This window comes from Sinocyclocheilus anshuiensis, unplaced genomic scaffold (assembly GCF_001515605.1).
Source record: "Sinocyclocheilus anshuiensis isolate Anshui unplaced genomic scaffold, SAMN03320099.WGS_v1.1 scaffold463, whole genome shotgun sequence".
Taxonomy (NCBI): Eukaryota; Metazoa; Chordata; class Actinopteri; order Cypriniformes; family Cyprinidae; genus Sinocyclocheilus; species Sinocyclocheilus anshuiensis.
Window position 1 is genome coordinate 703,665 of NW_015548220.1, and position 5,632 is coordinate 709,296.

Genomic DNA, 5,632 nt, shown 5'->3' on the forward strand with positions numbered 1-5,632 from the left:
CATCTTCTCAGAATCTAACAGAACCGCCTACTAGAGACGGGTCACTGATGTGAGGCATTTAAGGTGTGAGAAGATTCAGGCCTCTCAAGATGGGCTTGTCCAATGAGAAAGGCCGGTATCCCAAGTGGGAGTTTTGAGATACTGGGGAGTTTTATGACTCTTTGTGTGGAAGCATGGTAATTTGCATATGGAACTTGAATCAAAATTACTAAAGATTCTTAGAACACTAATATATTGCCTATGTACCAACATATAATATACACTCTCGTTTAGATCATCAGAAGACGAATTCGTAGATACTAAACATGGTAGGATTACATATAGGTAAGATGAGATGAACGAGTGGTTCTATCATAAGGCTGCATAAAACAGTATACAATATAAAAGACAATATACAAGGACAGTAACAACATACACAATGACCTGAAGGATATGCGTGTTCATTCAAATAAAGGTTTTCCTATGAATTAATTAGAGAACAGTCCATTTCTCTTGGCATTATGTGTCTTTCCTATGAGGAAAATGAGTGAGTTTCTCTGCCCACATTCCTTTGGGCAATAACACCAGTGATATCAGCATTGGTTGCCATGGAACCAGAGGCCTGTTATGCCTTTCTGAGGTGTTAAGACGCATTTCAGGGGAAGGGTCCATAGACCCTCATATGGCTTGTTAACTGAGGGGTGTTACAGAGTATTTGTTAAATATAACTAAAAAAATATATATATATTGTGTCTGATTGGTCCAGACGCTACACTGGTAAAGAGATTATGGCTTAGTAAACATTGGGACAATTGATCAATCAATATGTAAAATGTCACCACTGGAATTTATCAACAACAGGCAGGCATATGTTGATATTATTTTAATGCTATTTAATTAAGGTAGACTTATAATTTGAAATGTGCATGTTCTGTTTCAAATCCTTGCGACTAATGAACAGTCAACATCAATGCTCCCTGTGTTGTGCGATGGATTGAGATTTTTTGTGTGCCAAAAAAAAAATGGTTGCAACTTCTGTTTCATCACAAATTTAATTAACTTGTATTACATTTTAAATGATTTAAAAGGCATCATTTCATTTCTTGAGATAAATTGTACTTTATTTCTCCATCAGGGAGTGGCCAAAGGTTTCATTGGTGCTTTCTCATCACTGCAAGTTTTCAGATGCTGGCCATTCTTCTTCCAAGGCTCCAAACACTGCCATGTGACCAGACTTACTAATTTACCTGCTTAAAAGAAGCAAATTAATGAACAAGGAACTTCCCTCTCTCCCTTACTAAATCAAAAACAGGAGAAAACTATCAAAAACAAAAGTTGGCACCCACCTCCTTACTCAAAAAGTAGTAATTTGTTACAATATGTTGAATTACTTCACAATTTGACAAAGGGTGGCACACAGCACACCAATCGCATGATCATACAACAGATTCAATCTAACACTGGGTGGCACACAGCACACCAATCACATACTCATACAACAGATTCAATCCAGCATTGTAAGCAACATCCACAACAAGTAGGTCTGGGCAAGAGAAAGGAACCCTCTCCTCTGAACACGCTTAGTTCTGTCTCTCTCCCTTCTCAATGAGCAGTGACGGTTTATATCTCATCCTTCCAGTCATCTCAACAGGTAGAATGCTGCGTTCAAGTCCTCCTGGGACGTTCGTACTTAAGAGTTGACAAGTCGTAATTACGACGTCAGGTGCGTTCAAGTCAGTTTAGTCAGCACAAGATAGCGGTGTACCTTCTTTTAATGAATTACAAGAAAATACAACAGGGTCTGCATTTTTTTTTACTTGGATTTCAGCTGCGTAACAAGAACATGACCAATTTAAGTTTATAGGACAACTAAACTATAAATTTAAACAAAAATTTACCGTCAACTACAGACGTTGCATCCATCGATTCTGCCATGATTTTCTCATTGGCACGCCCCCAACTCGGAAACTCTGGGCTTAAAGAAAATTTAGAGTTTCCCACTCGTAATAACGACTTTGTGGTGGTGTTCATGTGCGTTCAACTCGTAAATACGATCTATCCAACATGACTTGAACGCACCAGAAGACCCAACAAGGTAACTGGGATCAGGTGGTAGTCGTTAATACCTGTTGGCTGAAGGCATGGAGGAATGAGAAGGAAAAGAAGAGAAACAAAACACCAGTACAAACATAGCAACAATCTTATTTACAATCCCCAAACATAATACACAAACAATACATCCAGAGACGTAACAAAATTAAATTAAATTAAATTAAATTAAATTAAATTGTACAATACATTTCAATGATCTAACATTACTTAATGCATTATATCATGAATTAAAAACAACCATTTTTACAACATTTATTAATTGAAGTTAGTTAATTTATTATTATATTATTGTTTATTGTTAAATCATGTTTGTTAATAATATATTATTTAATAATATTTGATAGAACTTAAATACATTAGTGTATGTAAATTAAACATATAACCAACCTAAATAATATTATAATGGGAAGTATTATTAATAATTTAATTTAAATTATTTTTTAATTAAATTAATTTTTGTTTTAATTTAATTTAGTTTAACTTGTTTAAATTATTTTAACATTTAATAATCTAGGTTAATATAAATGTATTATATATAATACTTATCATAATATTGTTTATTGTTAATTCATGCACCTTAATAATATATTACCTAAACAAATATGTAGAATTAACATATAACTGAACTACATAATATTATAATACTGTATAATGGGTTTTTATTTTATTTTTTATTTAATCAGCATGGCTAAGCTGCCATTTAGTTGGTTGACCTGACCTTTCTAAAAGCAGCAAACCATACCAGGTTAACCAGACTGAGAGATCATGTAAGACCAGGTCGGTTTAAGGTTGTTGTTTTTTTGCATTTCACCACATTGGTATGTTTTTCGAAAGAGCCTCATCTCACACATGCATGCATGTAAATTAAGTTTTGTAAGCCAGTGGTGTTAAATGCTATTTGTGAAACAAATGTACTTCTAAACAGATCCTTACATGTGTTACATGATCTAGTCTGAATTGCCTGCTCACAGCAGCTGTGCTCTTTTCCAGGAACTTCCCTCCCCTCTGTTCTCTGCTCTCGGCAAAAATGTGATACTGACGAGCTTCTACTCCTGAAACGTTGCTCTGAATCACTCAGATCTGAGAAACACTTTTCCATTTAGCTTTACAAGCTCTGAAAACAAATAGGAAAGTACATTCCACCCCCATCTGAAACACTTCACCACCCCAAAGTTCATCTTATGGACAGATTGAGATAACCTCAAGGGGAACCTCAGGGCGCTGTGATGCCATTTGAAGGAATAAAAAAAACGACTTCTTAGCGCACACTGTGTTTGTCTTTAAGATGGAGAACAAATGTAGACAAGCAGAGAGCATCCAGATGATAACTGACTCTGACACACTCAGCTGCAACGCGGATTTGTTTGTCTTTTCAAACAAGGTTTATGGCAGCTTAACCATATATAACAATGATGTGTTTTTTCTCACAGGGTTACTACTAAGTTTTTCAAATGACTTGAGATGAAACTGTGGGAATTGTACTAATTTCCCTCAATGCAGTGTTTATATCAAATGACATCTAAACAATTTAAAAGGTTTAGAGCATTACATTTTTGTTTTTTTAATCGCGGGATAGTTTATTAGTAGATGGGAATTTTCTTTTAGTGGGAACATCCACAGTCACTGATTCAAGGATTCAAAGCGTTTATTGTCATATGCCCAGTGACGAAAACAAGTTTCCCTGAGCAATGAAATTCTTTCTTTGCTGTCCACAATGAATGCCAAGTGCAAAACTATACACACACATACACAAACTATACACACATACATACATACAATGTAAGAAACATACACTGATAAAAACTATGCTGCAGTAATTCAATGTTACTATATGGCAGTCATATTTAACCCCCTATTTTTGTAGTGCTGTCTCACCAAATATTAGTGAGAATCCAGCAAGCCCTTTGTCTAAATTGCTTTTCAAATTTTTCATGCACTTTTTTAATTTTTTTTAAGGCAAGACACTTCAGACAAAGCACTTTCGAATTTCGAATTTTTTTGGACTATTTTGCTTCCATAACAAAACAATTATTTGTCTTATTTCAAACTAGTAGAACAAAAACAAGTGTTTATTTTATCTTATTTTATTTAATTTCAAGAAAAGGTCAACAAAATGAACATTTAAAAACCAGGCTTTATCCAACATCATGTTCTGGAAATATTAGTGCATTTTTAATTAGATAATACCACATTGGCATATTTACACATAACTTTTCAGAAAACTTATAATACAAAAATACATTTCTTAACCTACTGAGATTAAATACCTGCAATATCTATTAGTTGCATTTTTAAACACTATTCATCTGTGGTGTCTTACCATAATTACATTTATAAAATACATGGAAATAAATATTTGTATTTGTTTATCACACGTCTCTCTGGAATACATGAGAGTCCTGATCGTTAGAATACATGCCAACATTTGAATGGCCATGAATGGGAAACGATGCACACATTGTCTAGTTATGGCATCCAACATGGGCTAACTGAGTTATGCGAACCAGCCAAACCTTGACCCCTGGGTATCCCTCTACCTTCCTATTTGTGGAATATTAAAAGACAGACAGACAGACAGACAGATAGACAGACAGATAGACAGATAGACAGACAGATAGACAGACAGATAGACAGACAGATAGACAGACAGACAGACAGATAGATAGATAGACAGACAGATAGACAGATAACATTACCATTACCTCTTCAAGAGCTTGAGAGCTTTTTTGTAGGGTTTTTTTAACTATGAGTCTTAAATAAAATGAGTTGAGGTCAGCAGTTGTGGATTACATTCAAAATGTTTTCCATTGGTACAAATGGTTTGATCTGTAGTCATTAGTCATGAGCGGTTTGTTCTTTCTATACTCAAAAACCATTTGACAATCAAGCATGCTTTCAGAGCCTGGTGATTCTTCAATTGGGGCTACTACTTGAAATCTTCAAAAATTAGTCTTTTCAAATTCTAGACCATGGCTCAGATCAACCAAATGTATCTTTGTGCATCTGGTGTAATTTTGTGGATTTAAGATATTGTGTGTGTTGGTAATGATGTTTCTCACTTTTGAGAAACATCATGACCAGCACAACGACTGGCAAGGAAATAGGCAGGATCTGGCTGAAATAACAAGTTACTGTAACTGGCAGTCATTTAACTTGCAGAAATCTACTATTTATGAATTAACATCAATAATGTTCTCAAATACACATATTTCAGTAAAGATTTTTAGGTTACACTTTATTTTAAGGTGTCCTTGTGTAATTATACATATAAGTACTGAGTAATATTAATTAACTACATGTACTTACTATATGGTTAGGGTTAAGATTAGGGTTTGGCTTAGGGATATTTGCATGCAATTATGCATAATTAATTGTTATTCTAATTGTAAGTACATGTAACGTGTAACACGGACACCTTAAAATAAAGTGTTACCGATTTAAACATTGTAATCCTAATAAAACAAACAAGACTTATCTATTTTTTATTTATTTATTTATTTATTTTAATGGCGTTTGTATGTTAAACCAGTCAGGCTGAACC

The 5,632-nt window shown here is 34.3% G+C and overlaps 1 protein-coding gene across 1 annotated transcript in view; it reads left to right on the forward strand.

The window, feature by feature from the left end:
• Positions 1–5,632, forward strand: part of LOC107654179 (bis(5'-adenosyl)-triphosphatase-like) — a 284,575-nt gene that overhangs the window by 278,396 nt on the left and 547 nt on the right. The window lies entirely within an intron of this gene.